Here is a 21,506-nt window from a genome sequence, read left to right as displayed (position 1 = left end):
CCAAAATTTCACCTTTCCTCACCCAGCTACTTCACCTCTGGACGTAATGAAATAAGAATTCAAACGCATGTTCTCAGGTGTTTTGAGAAAGTTTGTTCATAGTTCCACAAAGCAGTAATTGCTGAGCCTTGTGTTTATTTTTTGCAAGAAAGGGAAGCTAGTATCTGTGTTAATGAGTGCTTTTAACCATAAATAATCACCTAAGATTGTGCATTTTTTGTTTGTTTTTGGAAAGAAGGTATTCACTAGTTATGTATAAATGAATCTTCACTGGACACATTTTGGCATCTCAGAATATAGTAAGTACATTGAGTATGCAATAAAAATCATAAATTGACCATGATGACTGTATCAGGATACAAAGCAGAGTTGTAGGTGAATTAATAGATTCGTCTGCTATAGCTAAACTTTAATAGTTTAATGAAGCCATGAGAAAATCCTGAAAAAGAGGCAACTGGTAAATGTTCAATATATTTAATACTTTACTGCCTCATTTGGAGAACAAAGAGTTGCCTGTTTCATACTACTGGTTTGGACAAAAGCAGGGCACAGAAACGTGTAATCTGCATTTTCTGAATAGTCAAGATGTACAAAGATGATTTAATGTCTCTAGCTCTTTTATGCTGGCATGCTAGCAAAATCTGACCAAAAATTTTTTGCCAAAATTCATAACCAGAATCAAAAACATACACAGTTCTGTCATGTTGGTAGTGCAATGTGAATCATTTGCCTAATATGAACACAGGACTCCCACCACAGAGCATAAAATAGAACTAATCCTTTAAACCAGTATAAAATTACTACTCATCTCCTGAGAGCTAGTCTAATAAACTGATGAATATGTACAAGCTTCTGACATCCAATGAGAAATTCAGATGTACAAGGAAAATAAAAGGACAAGGGGAAGAGGGTCTGATTCTTCTCAGGAAGCTGTTCCTGCTAATGTGGAGTGGAAACTCCCACTGTGAACCATGTCGCTTCCATCATGTGGAACCACTCTGTGAGGTCTTTACATTTTGTAGCTTTGGAAAATTAACTAGAAAACAGCTTTTTCTGATGGTTTTGACAATGAAATGTGTTTTTCTTTATTCTGTAATGATTAGACTGACAGTCTTTCTGTAAATAATTCATAATGTGTGACTATGCATTTCAGATATGGAAATGTGCACCTGTAACATTGGTAACATACATAAATATTCATTACTATGGTTTTTATTGGACAGTTCTAGCTAAGTATGTCCTACATATATTTAATTTTTGAATAGAAGAGAGAGACTGATCTTGTTTTGGTATGCAACATACCTAATTATAGTTTGTTAGGTAGCTGTCACCTTTCGGCAAGTTTAATTTTCTCACAGTGGTGGAAAATAGTTAAACACACACAAAAAATTAGATGTGCTATTGCTTTATAAAAGACTTAACACCTTTGCATTAATGTTCCTGTTTTATGTCTGGTTTTTTTACTTTCTCACCTCTGGGCACAGACATGATTTGCCTTTCTGAACTGAAAAGGGTCTTGTGTGCCTGAAAGCATATCTGCTTTTCTCCTAAAACCAGAAGAAGCATTCAAACCTCAACCCACATTTTCTGCTGAGCCCAGTGGAGGTGGCAGTGTTGGGCTGGTGGCACACCATGCTGGGAAGCATGAGGTCCTTCATCTGAGATGCAGCTTTCTGGCCCAGCTCTGTGATAAACCTCTGGACCCCTGGTTCATTCTCTCTGTTCACTCCTTTCCTCACAGAGATGGTATTTGTTTTTCCTTTCTTAGTTCAAGGCTTCTCTTCTCGGGGAAAGGCTGCGGCAATGCCCCGTGCCCCACAGCACAGAGTGCAGGGTGAAAGGATTGAGGCACCCCTGCACCCTCACACTTTTTGCGGGAGACTTTTTGTCTGGGTTGGCCCCCGGTGTGCCCACCTGCATCCTTAGCACCAGCATCCTCAGCACCAGCCGGGTGCTCGCTCTGGACAGAGAAAATGAGATTGCATGGGAGGAGGGGTGCATGCCCTGGAAGAGGCAGGGATGCTTGTAGGCAGAAGGGAAGCAAGCTTGCAGAGATGCACACAGGGGAAGAACGAGGAAAGCTTCCAGGAGCGGGGCAACGCGTGCGTGGGTGCGGGACGCGTGGCTGCACGGAGGGGGGAGGCTTACAGGGCAGGAGCAGGCAGGCACGCAGGACACGAGGGATGCATGCAGTGCGGGTTAGGGCAGGGCAGGGCAGGGCAGGGCAAGGCAAGGCAACTCCTCCCCGCCCTGAGTGACTCTCCCGACGCCTAATCGCCGCGCTGGGCCAACGTGATGTGCAGCAGCACGGCCCAATCCGGCCGGGGCGGCGGGGCTGGGGCGCGTCGAGCGCGGGCAGCGGGGTTGAGGCTCGGCACAGCACAGCACGGCTCGGCTTGGCTCGGCACGGGGCAGCACGGCGCGGAGCAGCACGGCTCGGCACGGCACGGCACGGCGGCGGTGAGTGCTCTCGGCAGCTCTCCCAGCGCGGCTCCAACTTGCGGAAAGTTGCTGGCGCTCGCCCCCCCCCCCCCGGAGGAGTGCCAGCCCGGGCGGAGCATCCTGCCAGCAGCGGCGGGGCGGGAGGCTCCCCCCGGCCCTTCTCGTCCCTTCTTTTCCCTTTCCTTCCCTTCCATTCCCTTCCCCTCCTGCTGCGCTCCCGGGACAATGGGGCCGGCCCTTGCCGGAGCCCCGAGCGCGGTGCGTGTCCGCCGCCCCTTCCAGCCCCGAGGCGGCGGTGGCGAGGGGCAGCTCGTCCCGTTTGGCCCCACAGCAAACTTCGCCCCCGGGGCCGAGCCGGGATGCGCTGCCCCCAGCCTCCCGTAGCGGTTTCCCGGCCGCGGCGTGGCCGGGCCCGGGCCGTGCAGAGGCTCCGGGCTGGAGCGGGGGGAGCCGCTGGGGCCCGGCCCCTGCGAAACTTGAGGTTTTGGGGTGAGCCGCTGCGGGTTCCCGCAGAGCAGGACGCAAAAAGGGGGGATTCAGCTGGCGTTTAACTCTGATCTCTTGCGCAGGATAGCGCGGCCGGCGGCAGAAATGGCGAGGAAACTGGAGCCGGCTTCCCGTCTGAGCGAAGGGGGGGGTGAAATAAAGTGAAGCAGTGGGGCAAGCGTGTGGGTTTATTTTTATACATCTCTAATTGGGACTGGGAGAGGAAGCGTCCCCGTGCTCCCCCGGACAATGGCTTCTTGTTGGGAGGCTGGGAAGGGAAGGGGAGCAGTGGGGAAATCCTCAGGAGGCGAAGCTGGAGGCTCTCCTCTGCATAGGGGAGGCTGGAGCAGCCTGGCACCGGCTGTAATAGCATCAAATTCTGATGCTAGCAGAGGTAACAGGCTCCACAGGCATGACTGTGCCCCAGAGCAAGTTTTAAATGTTTATCTAAGTGAAAATAGTGTTGAGACACGTGGAAGGGAATCCAACCTCCAGTTAATAGTAATGCTTCCCTGGGAGAGGCTGCATGTGTGTTTGCACTCTGTAGTAACATCCATACCTTCAAGCAGGGCATCACTTGGACTCCGTTTTTCTTCTTTCTTTTTTTTTTTTTTTTTTTTTTTGCCTTTTCAGGAGAGCTGTTAGTATAGCTTTGAGCAAATGCCATTGAATTAGCCTGGAGGTTGTTATTGCTGTTACACAATCCCAGTGGAATGCCTGTGTGCAAGCTAGAGCTGGGCTTCCTGTTTTTGGTCAGTCTGTAGAAGAGACTATAAAAGATAATAGATATCTCAGATAAATTGCTTTTGCATGAGAACTTGGAGCCATTGTTCAACTAGTAACACTTGTGACGCCTCAAGTAAGCCTGGTAACCTGAGAAGAAAACCTCCTTAATGCTGGGAGACTTACTCAGAGTAACTTTAAAGACAACAGATGGAACCTGGATATAAAGAGGGAATAGTTACACAGATCAACATATGTTAGTGCTGTTCATAATAATGTATAGAAATTCAATCTGTTTTGAAAAGAAACCTTGTTCAAAGAGGAGCTGCTGGTAGTTTGTCAGTGGTGAGCAGTGTTTCTGGGGGATTAGCTGACACAAGGCGAATCCCCTGGGTGCAGTCTTCTGTAGCTGATTTCAGCCCCAGGGGAGTTTGATGGATTTCAGTGTGGGGTGTGCCCACAGAGAACTTAAATTTCAGATCTGCTGGTTTGCATTTGAATACTTTTCAGAAAAATATACTTGAAAATAACTTGCTAAGAGAGATCTTTTTGGAACTGCGCTTATCGCTGCCCATTAATCTTGCCAAAAGTTTAACAATTTGAGGATGTTGCTTAGTTGTAACTGAGGTCCTTTGAAAGAATTCTCTGTGAAAGATGAATTACTCATTCTTTGTCTGTGTTAGAGATCATAATGTGATTATTAAATTGAGTTATTCAGTGCTAGATATAAAGAACTGTGCTTAACCAGTGTCTTTGTTCTCTTATCAAAGCTCATCTGACAAAAGTTTTCCCTCCTATAAAGAATGCAAATACCTCCCCAGATTAAAGAATGCCCAGAACTCTAGAAACCTATTTACTAGTTTTGTCTAGATTAGCTTCACAGTGGGGAGGGCTCTGGGGACTGAAGACTTCATTAGGTATTTGTCTGATAGATGCTTGGATTTGGGATAAATGCAGAGAAACTCCTTCCCCTGGGGCTCCTTTACTGAATTCTCTGCTCTGGGTTTCAATTGTTGTGAGATTAAGATGGTGAGTGAAGGAATTGCAGCCTTGTTAAATGGGTTTGATGCCACATCCACTCATGTGAGATCTAGTAGCTCTTTCCTGTGTTTACTTGGCTCCTGTGCAGCAACTTAACTTGCTTCAGAGAAATGGAAATACAACTGTTATGACTTCAAGACATTCAAGAAGTGAATAAGAATTGCATCTTTTAATCATTGGTCAAAAAAGGATGTTAAGGACGGTAATGTGCTTAGCTGCAAGTGATCTAAGTATACGCTTCTATAGTTAAACTTGTTTAGTAAAACTGCAAGTTCTCCATGTGGAGCATCAGTGCATTTGGGTGCATTTTTTGCTAATGTGGATAGCTTACTACATTGAGAGAAGAGAAATGCTTTCTTTTTTACATGGTTGATGGTGATATTGGGGAGGGAGTGCCTGTGATATTTCTATATCTATATAGTCTCTTAATCCAATTCCTTATTAAATTGATGCTAGTGATAAGCAGTAAGTAACCTTGATCACCAAAGACAGCCTTGTTTAGCCTCTGAGTTGGTGGTTGGATGGTAGTAGTTCACTTGGCACAGTTGCCCAAGTACACCCTATCTGTGTTCTTGGTAACCTGTTTTGTATGACATTGAATGATAGATGGAGAAACATGAAGAGTTTTTTTTTTGTTTGTTTGTTTGTTTTTTTTTTTTGGGGGGGAGGGGAATGGGGAACACCATCCTAGGTATTTCTGTTTCACAGCAATCTTTTCAGTTTTTTTTTTTTTTTATTTATAGTGTCTTGCATCTCTCCTTTCCTTTTTGAAATGCTGAGTACTGTAAACCAGAATCCTGTAGGGAGGTTTGTCCCTCTTCGGATACAGGCCTGTTGGCTTTGCCTGTGGCAAAGAAAGTGACAGGCAGCATTTCACCTATTTGTGTTATTCCATCACAGGCTGGGTTTCATGTAGCTCTAGTAGTGCCCCATAAAGCACAGTCCCAGCTCAGGCAGTACCTCAGAGCAGAGGCAATTTATGGTGCTGTGTTTAATGACTTGCAGTGCAGCAAGGCAGGTTGGTTGACCTGATGCATGGGCATGGGAGTGGTTTGGATTGAGAAAAGAGTTAGAAAGCTCATATGGAAAATGAAAAACAGTATGGTTTCACATGCTACGTTGTTGCTTTATAGGGTGGACTGGTGAAATTTATTTTATTTGGCTGCAACTTGGTTTAACTGTGTGCCACATAATAGCAATAAACAGCAGAAGAAACTTATGTTTGGGCTTTGTGTGTTACCTTTACCTCTGTGTATTAGAGCAGTAATTCAGCATGGGAAGGCAGATTCTCATCTTTCTGCTCAGTGCCAGCTGTTTAAACATGTGACTGACAATCTATCAGCCTGCAATAACAGTTTAATTTTTAACTTACTGGTTACAACTGAGAACTGGGAACAGCTGCAATATGATAGGTTAATGTTTATGAACCAATTACTAAACTTTGTGTACTAGATACAATTGAATATGGACATTGAGCTCATCAAGCAGTTAAAGAAAGTTGCTAATTACGTCAAAAAGCCAAACATGAAGACAGAAATGTCTACCACTAGGTCTGCGTGAATGATAAATGCGGAATTTGAAAGAAGTTCATCAAATAACCTTAACGTGTATGCAGAGCAAAACATTCTCTTCATTTCAAGTAGATTAAAAAGAGTTGGTCTTAGTTTTGCAATGAGGGTGATGCAAGGATGTATTAATTTTTTTTTGTTGTTGGGTTGCTCTAATGAATGACACAATATCACCTTGTTTTCTCTCCGATCTATGGCTCCTCAAACCCTTAGATAGGCATCTGTTGCTGACATCTTTTCACATATGTTCCTGTTGACACTTCGGGAATTGGAGCACTGCGTAAGCAGCCGTGGCTGTGTTTGCTGTGACCAGCTCACGGCTGAGTCTAGCGTGCAGCACTGCTGGCTGGGGGGTATGTATGTGGACAGACTGTTCCCCATGTCCCTCCCCTCTGCCCAATCTCTGCCAGTCCCAGAGATTGCTCAGCCTCTAACATACCATCAGCTCTCCCTGTCTGCACCATTAAAGCCTTTTCCAGCTCCATGCTTTTCAGCCCAGAGGTGCCTCTGTCCTTGTTGCTGATATCTGAGTAGGTGGGGAGGGTGAGAGTTGTGATCTCAGGACTGAAGGCAGCTGCGTGATGTTGTAACAGACACCTGGGCTCTGGGTGGTGTGGCTGGGAGAAGCAATGCTCACCGACCATCCTGGAGGAGCTCTGAGCAGAGGCGGCTCAGCTGACAGTGAGTGGCTGTAATCACTGTTAGCCGTGTGACTGCTGCCCATGAATGTGCTACTGTTGTGTCTTCTGCTCCACACATTTGGGTTTGTGTTCATCTGGATGTGCTGTTTCTTTTGAGCTTACTGGATGGCAAGGAGTTTAATGAAGGTATCCCTATTGTGGTCTGCTCTTGGGGTGCTGGTATGTGTGGGATGCTTTGGGAGTGGGTTGTGCTTATGCATGCCAGCATTTAGTATAGTTTCCAGCTGAAGTAATGGAGCAGGAAAACAGAAGTCCCCTCTTCAAAGGCAGGGGATGTGGGGCTGGCAGAGAGGATGTGGTGATCTGTGCATTGCCGATACCATGGACTTTGGTCCCAAAGAATTACTGCTGGTGGAGGTATTTAAGATTTTCACATGGAGGACACAATTGACAGCAGTGCTTCCAACAGGAGAGGTGTGCACCACCGGGCACATGGTGCTGGGGCATCCACTGGTCTCCTGGGAGCCTGTAATCTGTTGGCTTTTTTAGCAATAGATTAAAAATGCTAAGAATGACAAGCAAGTCCTGTCTGGCCCGCTTGCAAGAATTATATCATGTGTGTTCCTCTAACAGCTAGTGGTTCAGGTCTGTATTCTGTGGGTTAACGCTTGGCCTGCTCAGAGCTGGTTTTGTCACTGGGTTTGCAAGTGGTGTAAAGATGGAGAGGTGGCCCTTGTCCTAAGAGGAGTTGCTATTGGCAGAGATGGAGCTATGTAAAGCCTTTCTTTCCCTTTTGCTTGTTGCCTCCTGTTAGTTTATCTCTAAATTTCAGCAGCCCTGCCCTCTGGTTTGTCGTGTCCAGGTGGAATGTGCTCCTGCATCACCATGACTGTCGCCACAGGGCACGTGCATTACTAATATTGGGGAAATGGTATGGAAGAAATAAAATAATTATTGGTTTGACATACAGCTGAGGATGTGGGAAGCAGGATGACTCTCTGAGATGTGAAGCTCTGGTTAGGACTGTGGCCGGTTGCTTGTGTCAATCCATATGGGCCATATGCCTCTAACCAATCTCCTTGTCTCATTTCCTCCTTTGAAATGCTTACAGCTGTTTTTCCTGCCTCTTCAGTAGGTTTTTGTTCCTGTAAAAAGACTGACAGCTCACAGATGCTCCTGGGAGTCCCTGCATAGCTGTGAAGAGAGGATATTACAGTGATCTTCAGGAGAAGATAAGTTGTAGTCTCTCTGCAGGAGGCCTAATTTCTGATGTTTTGAAGTAAGCTTTATTTTATTTGTTTCTTTTAAAGCTGAAAACAGTTTGTGTCATTCACTGTTTCCCTGATCGCATAGGACACTTTGTGATGGGAAGTGAGAGACCAGGCAGTAGGTGCTGTCATTTGTCGTACTGCAAGGAAGGTGGGAATGACGTGGTAAAATACTTGTCTGTGTCAAACTGGGTTGAATTTACCTAAAGGAGTTGTTGGGATGGTGCCTGTAACAGGTAAAACCTAGTGGTCTGTTTATGTGATCTCACTCTCATTTAGGTACAGAGAGCATATGAAACATCTTTGCTTTTGATGGGTTGGTTGCCTGTTGGCCATAAACTCTAAGTAAGCAAAACTTCTATCATTTTTCAAACCTTTGACTTTGCTTTGTTTTGTTGTTTTTGCAATCCTAATGTCAGAAAAAATGTTGGTGTCCAAGCAGCTGTTGCACTGTTGTCAGAAATAGAAAGCCTTGTGTGAGATCCTGGTTGTATGTAGGTGGCTGGTGACCACTTCCCTGTCTTATTCTCCTAAGAATTGCACTGCTGTGCAAGGAGCCACAGGCTGACTCTTCCTCCTGTAGAAAATAATGTGGGGCTGCACTCTTCTGTTCCCTGCCCATGTTTTAAATGGGAATTTGTAAACTGCTCTCAGAAGTAGAAAATAAAGTAATTCTGATTTATGTTCTTTTACAGCCTTGTTCTTTGGACTTAAAATACACAGGATAAGTCTGGCCCTTCCCTCTATTCACTTTTCATAGCCACCTTTGTTTTTTAATTTATATATCTTTTTATTCTAAATTCCTCCCATCCCCAAAATAGAACAGGCATCAGCCTGCAACCAAAGGCTGCCAGAGGTTGGTCTTGTGGGTTATAGTGGCTTTTTGGCCTGGTTGGAGACTGAGCCCCACCCGACATGAGCTTGGATTAAAAATAGCCTTTCTTTTCAGCAGGCTGAAAGCTGTGTACAACACGTTCATGTCTTGGCTTCTGGGGCACTGACATGGTGAGCCCTTCAGCTGCAAAATGGCTCAAAATCTGCTGCTAGCACACCAGAAAGTGTTATGGTGACCTGTGTCAGGAAGGTGCACAGCCAGGTGTCTTCTGCTCATGTGGTTATTGCAGAAAAGTTCTAGCCACGCTTCTTGCAAAAACTGATAGAGTTGAAAACTGTAGGCTGGTGACCACGGACTCGGCAGTCCAGTGGCCTGGAAAGAGCTCCTGGTCTGCTCTTGTTAGTGAAGATGGTTGGTTGCTGGGTGGAATAGATGCTGCGCTGCTGAGCCACGGATGCAGGAAGAAGTCAAAGGCTCTTTTTCTTCCTTAAATGCCTACCTCAGCTTAGTTGTGAGAAAAAACTCTGGCAGAAGTTATGGTGCTTCATTACCTGAGATGGAAACATCTTAGTGTGGTAGCAAGGTGTTTCATGGGTGGCAGGAGGACCCTGAGGCTCTCCTCTCTGGAAGGAGAGGGGAGCTGGAAGAGCCTCCTGGATGGGGAGGTGCTTTCACAGAGCAAAGTGCAGTGCTACCAGGTCGCATGAACTTGGCAGGGAGTTAGGTGAGAAAGGGCATTTATGCTGCTTACTAGGCTGGGGGCTGTGCATTCAGTGGGAGATAGCAATCCTGGTCCCAAAGCACAGTCTCTTACCTTCCCCTGTTCATGTTGACCAGCATTTTGATGCCCAGCAAGAACAGCAGCAGTGTTTTGGGGCTTCTCTGGCGTTAGGCTGCCAGTTTAGGTGTGCCCCAGCTCAAGAGAATTACAAGGGCTTGCAGACTGCTTCTGCCCTGTAGCCTCTCATGCTGTCCTGACTGTCCACTCCCTCTTCCCTCCTCTTAGAAAAGGAGGAAAAAAAAAAGGGGGAAGCAACCTTTAAGAGCAGGAGGTTGACTAGTGCCTGATGTGGTGCCCATCTCATGCCCTCTGCCACCTATTAAAAAAGCCAAGCCCCAAAAGCCGAGGCTTCTTGGGCAAGTGGGAATGGTTGGCCTTAGGACAGTAGAGGGAAGGGCTGAGTGTCTCCTTGTTTTGGGCATCAGTTCTCTGCCTAGTAAATCTCAACCATTGACTTCTTACCTTGTTTCGTGTTGTTGTCCAGGCTTAGGAGGCAGCAAGTTGTTTCACAGAGTGGTAATAGTGCCAGCCACTCACTGTCCCCTGCTGGAGACAGTGGCATGCAGTCCCTGTGGAATGTGGGGCTGGAAGCCCCTGTCCACGAAATCTTCCAGCTCAGTCCTGAGCCCTGACAGGTGCTTTGGATAAATACATGAGCAGGGAGCATGAGAGAATAACAGAGATGCAAGGAGCCCGTGTGGTGCCTGTTTCATGGCTATTTCTGACTAGCATGCTTCATGGGCCTGGAATGGTTTACATGACCTTGATGATCGAACGTCTCTCTGAAACGCCTTTTTCTCTTCAGTTTGCTGTGGACTCCGCCTTGGCCTGTTCTGTTTCTGGTTCTTCTAATCTAGGCTAGACTGTAGTTTAAAAAAAAAACAACAACCTTCAAGATGGGAAATATTGTCTCTTTTATAAAAACCTTTGTAAGCAGTCATGAAACTGACTGAAGAAGGGTGGTAGGAGGACTTTTTTTTCCTCCCAGAGTCTAGGGACAGAGCCTTCATCCTTTGTCTAACTTAGTTGCATGTTTTTACTTTAGCTGAGAGTCAAGGGGCTATTAGTTCACATCTCAAATACTTAAAGTGGAAAAACTGACTCCTGCAGTTATTTCTTTACTAGACATTTTTGTGCTGAAGGGAACTGAGATTTTTTTTTTTTCCTTGAAAAGAATGTTAGCTAAGCTGCTTTTAAAATTATATAAGTACAGGAACTTAAATGAGGCAACATGAACTGCTGCCCACTGCAGAGGCAGGTCAAGACAAGGAAAACCTGCAAAATACCAGGAGAAAAAGCATAAAGAAGGAAGTCTGATCTGTGATGTCTCCGAGACAGGCAGAGTGACGCCAGATGTGCTGCTGCTCTGTACCAGTTTTTCCAACACCAGGTGCTGGATGAGGCTGCAGTTTGGGGAGATGCTGTACTTTTGCAGGAGACGTCAGCGGACACCAGTGCAGCAGCTGGGGTATGCTTGGCTCTGGCATGCAGTAGGTAATCCTCTGCTTGCCCTGGGGCCTGTCTGTGGGGCTCCTGCCCGTTTTATTTGACAGAACTGCTTCTGTTGCCTTGGCTCCAGATGATGGGGAGGCTGTCCTGCTAGAAGAAGGTAATTAATTGCAGAGCTCTAGCTAGGGAAGTCCTCTGGATTCCTACTGGAATTACAGCATCTTATTGAAGCAGCAGGAAACAAAGCTTAAGGAAAATCTCCTTTGTTCTCCCTTTTTTAAGATCAACATATGAAAAGTATTTTGATGGTAGAAGGAGAATAGGAAGACACGTGATTCTGCCCTCAAATTAATATATGTGGGACAGATTTTTGCCAGTATGTTAGGGATTAATATAGGGCTCTCCAGTGTTGAATGCCCAAGATGCTTAAACTTGCACCCCGTCTGGATTAGATGAAAGGTGATGTGTAGTGTTTGTGGAACAAGGTTGCACTGTCACCTGTGTGTCAGTTGCATGTTCTTCTGTATCTGTTGTGATTGAATCTGAAAATTGCAGCTACAATCCTGCTTTTCTGTATGCTTTTAAAGCACCTTTGTAGCTTGTTGTTGCAGGAGTTGATAAGATGAGGTGTGATCCTGCTTCTGCATGCTGGAAGTCCCATGTAACACTGGTACGTTAGTGGCAGGAATATGGGCTATAAGTGTTGATAGAGTGGTGAAATGAGTCCTGGTTGCTGCCCTGCTTTTGCTGGGAGAGCTCAGGGCAGCCCCTCCCAGCAGGCGAAACTGCTGGCTGAGCACCGAGGCTTTCAGCATTTCCGAAACAGCACTAACCAAGTGGAAACTCGAATTCCAGCTACCCATCCCTGAAATTGGCATTCATACTTCATGAAGCAGTGTTTCAGCTGGGTCATTGGCTAAACAACATTTGAAAGATCATAAATCCTGGGTCCTTGTTTATGCTGCCATTGCAATCTTATTTTCCTTCCTGATAATCAGCCGGGAAGGGTCTGTGGAGCGTTGTTTGGGTTTGGAGCAGGGCTGTGGTTTTGAGATTCCAGGATGCTGAGTCTCATCCCAGGGACAGGCTTGGATGCTGTCCTGCCTCAGAGCTTCTGTAGTAGGACCCTAATGAGCAGGCTGATACTCAAGTCTGTTGCTGTTTTCGTTGAGCTAAAACAGTGTTTGCTTTTTGCTGTAACTGCTGGATGTCTGCGGTGGAATATACATAACATATATTCCACTATAAATCCTGTAGTCAAACATTTCCTTGACCCAACATAGAACAAGGTGCTTGTCTCCAGCTGGTCACAGGAATGAGGGAAGTGAGTTCAAAAGCCATATTGCAATTAAGCTCTTTCTTCTTGAATTCTGCATAAAACGTTGTGCCTCCAAAAACAGATTGAGGACTTTACACACACATTACCCGTTTCCTAAAGTAAAGTTATGCAGTTACAATTGGTATTGTGCAGACAGGCAAGGGGAGGAGGTTTGCCCTGCCTTTAAGATTTTTTTTTCTGTGATAGCAATGCTTTGAAGGAGGTCAACAGAGAACAAATGAAAATACAGCTAGAAATGTATTCCAGTCTTTGTGTGCTCCTACAAGTAATGACCAATCTTGAGTCTTTGTTTAGGTAAAACTCACCTTTCCACAGAGGAGAAAGGGGAAACTGGGCCTTCTAAAAACTGCAAGTATTTTGTGTAAGTGTCCCAAATGTCTGTCTGACCTAAACTTTAGCCTGTTCCTTTCTGCTCTGTTTGGCCAAGACTGGGACTAAGCTTTCTTTGGGGACATGGATGGGAGGTTCCAGTGCAATCCTGCCTCTGCCCTGCTGCTGCCTACCCCTTTGTAACATTCTCGTTGATCTAATTTCCAGCTGGTCTCTTGCCACTGTTTAATATAAACCAAATGCTTTAGCAAAGGCAGCGTAGTCAGACTACTTGTTGAAAAACTGAAAAACTTACATTGCCTGTGCCCAGCTAAGAACTCTTGGGAGTTATGCAGCTTTTTGGGGCGGGTGGTTACAGCAGCACCCATCCTACTTTGCCCCTATTTAGAGCCATCGCTAATGGCACAGCCTTTTTTGCCTGCCTCCCCCCAAGGGATATATAACCTTATGGGTTATATAGGATAGTTTTAGTCTCTTTGCTCTCTGCCTTCTGAAGGTCTATGGAAAAAAAAAAAAAAAAAAAAAAAAAAACACCATGAAATGGAGTGAGATTCAACCCTGTACTAATGGCCTTGAAACCCCCTGTTATGCAAGAGTCTTTATGACTGGCACTGGTCAATAATTCATGTTAGCGATTAAGGCTTTGTGCGTTGGGTTGAAAACAACTTGGCACTGAGCTGTGCATTGCTGTTTCACGTGCTGGTTGCATTCACAGATAACATTCTGGATTAGCATTTGGATCTCTTTGGTCTAATGTGTGCTGTACCTGTGGTATTACTGCTCACACGTCCTGCCTGAGCTGCACAGTTACTTCGTGCCTTCTGTCAAATAGCATGCCTTGCTTAGACTTGGCTTTGTGGAGAATCTGTAGATTTTTTTTTTTTAACTTGGGAAGATGAGGGTTTTTTCCACTGTAATTCATAAAATATTAAACTCAGCAGCAGCAGTAGTAGTAGACTTCAGAGTATAAGAAACCTGCAGTCAAGGCAAAGAATGGCTTCACAGGACAGAGGTCAGTCTGCTACCAGGAGCTTTTTTTTTTTTTTTTTTTTTGTGGGCTGGAAAACACAAGGCAGCTTGCTAATTAACAGCATAATGAGCTGTACGGTGAAGATAGCAGTCTAGGGACCTGAAGGCTATGAGTGACAACTTGCACTGTATGTGTGAGTGGCAATCTAGTACACTCATTTTTCTACACATCTGAATAGAGTACAAAGGCTGTAGGAACTGCTGGAGTTGGCATCTCCAGCAAATCCATCCTACAGAAAATTTCCTGCGGTGTCTCAGGTAAAAGAAACAGTTCTAGGGGAAGCCAACAAATCTAGCCTCAAGCTAAATACCAGGAAAAGCTTCGAGGTCCCTTGAGATGAGATTCTGGACTTGTCCAATGCAGCTGAATTTATAGGCCCACTTGCACAACTGAATGAGCCATGTGCCAAAATCTTCAAGTCTCATGGCTCTTAGCTACCTCCAGCATCTGACAGGATGCCTGGGTGAGATACCAGTGTCTCCCTAAAGGTCCTGGTGGGCTGGGCTGAGTGTGTGACTGCTTCCCAGATTGGTCTGTGATTGCACCACCATTGCCCTGACTCCTCAGTGGTGAAACCTTTTTAATGGTGGTAGGTGACCCACAGATGAGTTGTGTGGGACTGAAGAGCCACCCAGTGGCTGTATCCCAGAGCCCCACTGCTAGCCAGGATCATTCTGCAGCAGACTGGTCTGGACAGTGGTCAACAGCTGACCAAAATTCTGCTTACTGGTCTGAGCAGGCTGTGACCAAAGTGGTGTAACCTCATCTCACGTATAGGTGGAAGATGTTACGCAGTTCCTGACCTCTGGTTCTGCATAATTGCCAGGCTTGCTACAGTCCACAGATTTATTTTGAGAGCCACATCCTTTTTGCTGTTGTAATCTTATTTTGAAGATTATACCAATTTGCCTTCTGCTTAGTAGCCTAATGAGCTGCTTCTGTAGACAAGTCACTGGTTCTACTTGGTATTAGAGATGGCTCATTTGCTGTAGGCTTCTCAAATCAAAATGAGGCAGAGTGCTTGGCTTTGTAATAGTGCCTATGTTTTAGTGTTAGATAAGTGGGTCCTTTCCTTGGAAAAGCCTGGTCTGAGTAGCTGGAAAGTTTACAGAGACACTGCCGCCACTCAGACTGTGCAATGTTCATTACTGATGGGAGGTAACAAGGCTTATGTCAGACTTGAATTAACTTCTTGTGAACAAATCTGCAGTTTGTATTGTGGTTCCATCTGCAGAAAAAAACTTTTCCTTTGTATTTTTTAAAAGTTCCTTTTTTTTTTTTTTTTCCCTGCATGTCAAGACCCCACTATAAAGAGCTACACTTCTATTACACTGCAGGTTTTGCGACGTGACTTGGACTGTATCCTCATGGAATAAACTTCACGTGGACACTTGATATGTGTCAATTGTAAATGTGACTAAATTGGGCATTGCCAGAAAAGGGATCAGAACAGCTCTTCTGTCTAGAAACCTTCTGTTTGGGCAGTTTTGTGTTCTGTAACAGTGTGATTCCAGTGTAAAACATCGTCTTCTTGAATGGTGACTTAATGTGGGTATTCTTCTGGACACTCCTTAGGTGAGCAGAGGAATGCCTGAGCCACACAAAGGATGGGCAGCCCTGGCATTTCAACTGAGAGATGTTTGTGCCTTCAAGACCCTCCTGGCAGACCGCTCGCCTCCCTGTCCTTTTCCTTTCTGCAGTGGCTTGGTCCATGGTGTGGCTAAGCTGGTGCAGCTGGGGCGCAGTACAGGGCTGGTCTCTCTCTGCTCTGCCCATCCCTCAATGTGCTGACCCCACAGCGAGCTGGGACTGAGGAGGGGGTGAACGTGGTGGCCTGTGGATGGCAGCACGCACTGATGCCTGCCCTGCCTGGCTGTAGTTCTGCTGTGCCAAGGTCTCCTCTCTACATGCTTCAGTCCTTATCAGCCTTCGTCTCATGCCATTGTAATCACCCAAAGAAAAAGCTTTTCATTGGAGCCAATTTATTACAACCCATGACAGGTGCAAGGTGCACTTTGTGGTGGGTCAGGTGGAGGTGCAAAACTGGCTTAAAAAGATTCTCTGGTCCAGGTTCCTTTCTCTTGCCTCTGCTCTGGCTCAAAGATGTTGCAGAAAGGATGGGAAGGTGCCCCTGCTCAGGCCTGTGGGACCCATGGTACCACCCACCCCTGAAACTTCGTGGGTGTTGGCTGCTGCCTGTGAAACACAGCAGATACGAGAAGCTTTTTGCAGTGACAGTGCAGAAAGTGTTCACAGCTCATCTGTAGTCTCGTTTCACAAACAAAACAAAACCCTGTAGTCCCTGTTGCCCATGATCTCAAGGGAATAACTCGTGGGTTTTTTTTGTTTTTTTTTTTTTTCCTCCTCCCTCCATGTATCCCCTCTCCACACCCACCTCTGTCTTTAGAATTTAATAAAGTGGGTGAGTCAGTACTAAATAAAGCCTTCTTCCGGCATCATCTGCTTGTGGCTCATTTCCTGAAGCTGACATCAGTGGAGCCTCTGATTTCCTTATGAAATAGTAAGACATGAGATATCCTTTCCACAGTGGTCTGGGCATACTTGCTGACTTCTCTGGTGATTGCATGACCCCCTGCTCTAAGCTGTGAAGAGCTAGTTAGTTAATTAGTGTGCTGAGCTCTGCTGGAGCACAGGGTAGATTGGGCAAGTCCTCAGATGGATTTTACACTGCAAAATCACACTCTAGTTTGCAAGCATTTTAAAAATAAAGACAAACTTTCAGACCCTACTGCATATGCAGGTTTTTATTAAATAAGCATGAGCCTGACTAATGTCTTGCTTTCTTCCTGGTGACAGACTTGTTGAAAGAGTAGCTCAAAAAGCTTTTAAGGGGGAAATCTCTCAAAGACAGATTTTTTTTTCTTCTTTAAAGAGACTAATAAATCGAAGAGATAAGGTCAAATACTTGCTCCTTGGTTGTCAAGTCCTTCTACAGATGTTTACTTGGTGAAATGTACTTCGCAGTTGGTCAGCATCTGAAGGTGAATGCAAGAAGCGCATAAAACCTGTTTGTGTTTGAAAAGCACAAGAGAGAGTGCTTCTGTCCATCTCTGCATAACTTCATTAAAATCTTTGTCTTTGAAAGAGAATGGACAGAACTGGGGAAGGGGAGAATATGGTGCTTAGTAAATGGTCGCTGATCCCAGTCCAAATGAGAAGGTGGTTGACCATCAACTTTGCTCTCCAGAGCCCCCTGACTTGCAAAGTGTAGTGTTTTCTGCTTGGTAGAATAAACTATATAGGTTACGTGGCTACTCTTCCAACTGGATACTCTTTTTGCCCTTTCTCCTCCCTCTCTTTTGAAGGAAGGGGATGCTCTTGAAAATGCTTGGTTCGCTGAGCAGTTGTTCAGTGGTAACAAGACAAAGAATGCAAGATGTGTGAGTGTACTGCTGCAGGGCAGGTAACCGAGGCTGAAAAGTTTCTCTTGAATAATCCTGGCCTTTCCTGTCACTTGTTACTTGTCCTCCTGTTTCCCCAGCTCGCACCACACCCCTACAGCACCAGAGCAGGCGAGGGCCAGGCTGGGGCAGGAGGCTGAGCTGCGTTTGCTGCCCCTGGCAGCCTGCAGGGTGGCAAGAGCAGGGGCAGCAGGTGCAACATCACTGGGTGGGTGCGTGTGAGGATCATGGCAGTGCAGAAGGGGCCATTAGTGGGTGTCAATGCTCTGCTGGACTGGTGTAACATAGAGGTGCTGGGAAGGAGGGTGCACCATGTCCTACATCACCTGGATGGCAGAGTGGAGCCCAGCAAACTGCTTTTTGAAGCAGGAGGTGGAGGTGCCCTCATTCAAAATACTTCCCCAGAAGTGGTTGGTGGTTCTTGTATAGCTACCTGTATTACCATAGCATCTCTTGACATTGCTAGCTAGGGCTAGAAAAGGGTTCTTCTGGAGGGGGCTGGAGAGCCTGGTGTCCAGGAGCAGGTGGTGGTGCTTGCTGGGGAGAGCTGTGGGGTCACCCAGTCTGCTGTAGCTGAAGGTTGCCACGTGGTACCATTCCTTGCTTCCCCAGAGCATTACCAGGGCAGGGGGTGAGGGAAGAGAAGAAGAGAGGGGAGAGGTGACTCTGGGGCTACTCCCTCTGTTGCCTCATCACCTGGCAGGCAGTGGCTGCTCCTGCAACTCTCTCTGAGTAACTTCTGGAGGGCAAATACGTGTTAGTGGCCTCCCAGTGAAACTTGGCAGCGGGAGCCGGGGAGGAGACGCGTCCTTGCGCAACGATGCGCTGGAGGGATCCTGTCCCCGGTGTGTCAGCACCTCCCTGCAATTCAAGGGCGTTTTTGCTGCTGGTGACGTCTTTTGCTGTTGACCCTGACAGCACCACTGTCCTCCTTCCTGTGTGTGGGTTTCGGTCTGTGGTCCTGGTACAATTCGTGCCTCTCTGCATCCCTTCTGGACACAAGTACTGTCGGCAAACCAACCGGGGGAGGAGGGGAGGAAGGTCTTCAACTTAATGAATCCTCTTGCTCCAGCCACATATTTTAATGAGAGGATGGTTGATTTTTCTTTTGGTGTGTTGTGGTCAGGTTCCTCTGCAATGAGATGTGTGCTCCTGGGTTGCTGACAGTGATGAAGGAAGGGCTCCTCATCCCGTGTGCACCCCTTGCTGCACGGGTGCTTTCCACTTTGCGCAGGAGAGCGGATGCTTTGTCACCTGATCAGAGCACCTCAGGCATATCCTGTGCTTCCCTAAAAGGCTTTCTTAGGGAGGAAGAGGAAAATACGCTGGTGCAGTGGGCTGATTGTAAAACTCCTATTTTGGAAGCACATGGGGAGCTGTGTTTGCCCAGCCACACTGGAGGAAGCGGGCTGGGAGTGGCGGGGAGCTGTGCTGGGGCGTGCCACGGTGAGGAGTGGTGCTGGCGCTGCCGAGGCACTATTTTGGGTTTGTGTGTAATTGCAGGTTGCACCAACAAGGCTGGGTTTGGAGATATTTAGAGAGCTGAGTGCTTTTAAAGCTGCAGAACAACTGGCTGCTGCCGATCCTCTACAAATGTGGAGGATGGGTGTGTTTCACGCACACCCTGTGAGCGCAACTTCGACTTCTCACCATGGAGCCACTGAGCATCTGTGTTGGCTGAGGACAGTGGGTGGCGGTGCCCTTTCCCTCCTCGGCAAAGGGAACAGTGGCAGCTAGCAGCCCCATAGGGTGCATTACTCCTACCTGGAAAAGAAAAGTGAATAAGTAGAGGTTTAAAGCTCCATTGGCTGCTGGTGGCTTTTAGTTATCTGCCTCTGTAGCGTGTGGGTCTGACACCTACAAACCTGCAGGTGCTGCTTTTCTCTCCCAGCAATGCTCTTGCCAGAGGCAAGGGGAGGAGATTTTTCTTTCCCCTCCCCAGATCAGGCATTGCTCCTATCAAGCCATGAAGGAGCAAGGACAGAGCTGTCACGGAAGAAATCACAGTCTAGTTTGGGAACTGAGTTTTTGCATGTTGTCTCTAAGACCAGTAAAGCCCCAAAGCCTAAAACTTCCTAAAACTCAGTGTGAGTTTTTATTCTGTGGTATGTTTGCACATAAAACAAGAACGGAGAAGGACTAAACTTCCTGAAATTAATATATTCACTTTATGTTGCGTGGTTGCCCCAGGACTTCAGGTTTTTTTTTTTGCTGTTGTGGGTCAGACAAACTCCCTACACCCAGGGACCAACTCGAAGCTGAGCCCAGCTGCTGATGCAAGTCAGAGCAGCGTTGAAGCTGCTCTTCCCAAATCCCATCTGATGTACAGGCAACCTGATCCCAGTGGAGTGCAAAAGTGCTTTTCAAGCCAACTTCTTTCTTTCTAAGTTGCAGCTGCAGTTCTCGGCTTAAAAAACTCTATTTTGGTTTTCATTATATTTACCATCCTGAGGAAGCTGGCAGGTTGTGGGTTTGGGGTTGGGTTTTTGTTTTGTTTTTTTTTTTTTTTTTTAAAAAACCTCTTTTGAAACTTTACAGCTGGAAGCTAAATTTTAAGGTGATGCCCAAGAAATGGGACCAGGCAGTGACTCACTTCCCTGGCTGATGTAATTTTTAAAAAAAAAAAAAGGAAAGAAAAACAATGAGCCTATTGGTCAAGTATTTTTAATTTTTCTAATGGTCACGAGTTCTTCAAATTCTTTACTAATTCAAGTATTCTGCTTATTGGTAAGTGATGTTCTCTCCTTTTCACTATAGGAGGGCTCAGGCATTGTGGATTTATCAGGGAAGGAAAATCCTGAAATACGTAGTTGGAAAATCTCACTTAACCTTTTTTGGTGATTTATTCTGTTCCTGTATGTTGGATCAGCTAAAAAAAAAAAGTGTGCATTTCTGTTGCTTGTCTTTTTGGTTGGTAGCAGATGTCTGTATTTTCCTCTGGAGCAGACTGGGATTTATTGTTGAGGTAATGCAATATATTGCTATGTGTACCAGCTCTCAACTTGGTATTTACCACCCATTTAGACCACATCTGTTTGTTTTGTTGTTTGTTTTGGTTTTGTCTTTATTGTTGGGTATTTTATTTGGTTGTGGGTTTTTTGTTGTTTTGGTTTTGTTTGGAGAAACAGTGGGGTGAAATAGGCACCATCCTACTGAATATGGGCTGAGACCAAACAGATCTGGCTTCTCATCGCTCTGTAAACTTCTGGTGGTCTTAAAGCTTTCCACAAAATAAGTGCTTCGAGCAAAATACAAGCTCTGTGTTGCTATTTGACTGGACAAGCTGAGACTAATCTGTAAAAATAACGATAAATTTTTTAGTGATGAGTATATATTAATATATGTATGTGTGTATTTGTGCATATATATGTAATGCATGTATATAATTTATACTAAGCTATAAAGATTTTTATATAAAATATAAGAATAAGAACATACACATAAATGCACACAATTTTATATTTTCTTCATATACAAATATATAAGAAAAATATATAAAGAAAATTATTTGCTTACCTAAAAGCTTTATAAAAAGCTTTATACCTTTGTATAAATTATATGCATACATTTAATATGTACACATATGTATATAAGAGGTACGTATATGTATGTATGTATATACATACGTATATGCATATGTACATACGTATATGTATGTATAAAATACGATATTTTGCTTACCTAAAAGCTTCATGTCTTAGTGCCTTCTGCTCCCAGGTGCCGGGCACTAAAGGAACAAAAGCCAGTTAGGGGCAGGGGGTGCCCCCTTCCTCCTTGTCTGTTTATGGGATGCTCTGTGCCACTCTGTGGATCTCGGGCAGCGCCTGCCCACAGCGCAGGGCAAGCGCCCATTGGGCGGTGGGTGGGCGGGCGGCAGCAGTGCTGGGCTTCCAGCTCCGTGCTGTGGGCGTGGGAGACGCTGCCGCGCTCGCATGAGTTGCTGCTGCCGGGAGAGGAGGCGAGGTAAGGGAGGCTCTCTGCGGGCTGGCGCCAGAGCTGCACTGCTGCTTGGGCACCTGGCTGCCGAGCCGCCAGCACACGCCGGGAGCTTGCTGTCCTGCGACTGCTTGTGTTGCTTTTCTTTAGTGGTTTATCCTCTGCCAAATGTATAGCGACTGCTAGCGCTGTAGCGGATAAAATAGTTCTAGTCG

General features: G+C 45.9%; 1 protein-coding gene and 1 long non-coding RNA gene across 6 annotated transcripts in view; one reads left to right on the top strand and one right to left on the bottom strand.

The window, feature by feature from the left end:
* Positions 1-2,323: 2,323 nt before the first annotated feature.
* PLS3 (plastin 3) overlaps positions 2,324-21,506 on the top strand; it is a 49,735-nt gene continuing 30,552 nt past the window's right edge. Inside the window, exons 1-3 of one of the 5 annotated variants that reach the window (XM_084534400.1) lie at positions 2,324-2,460; positions 8,034-8,180; positions 12,868-12,934. The gene's annotated coding sequence lies outside the window, so the exon portion shown is untranslated. Of the gene's footprint in view, positions 2,461-8,033; positions 8,181-12,867; positions 12,935-21,291; positions 21,319-21,506 lie in introns of those variants that run through there. The other 4 variants (XM_084534397.1, XM_084534398.1, XM_084534399.1 and 1 more) reach the window with 4 other exon arrangements.
* On the bottom strand, positions 15,909-21,172 carry LOC311443854. The gene is made up of 2 exons (XR_014697546.1): positions 21,037-21,172; positions 15,909-19,119 (listed from the first exon to the last, which is right to left on the bottom strand). It is a non-coding gene; the product is annotated as an uncharacterized lncRNA (long non-coding RNA).

This window comes from Aythya ferina, assembly GCF_964211825.1.
Source record: "Aythya ferina genome assembly, chromosome: 13".
Lineage (NCBI taxonomy): Eukaryota > Metazoa > Chordata > Aves > Anseriformes > Anatidae > Aythya > Aythya ferina.
The sequence above is the reverse complement of the archived record's forward strand: the minus strand, read 5'-3'. Positions and strand labels throughout refer to the sequence as shown.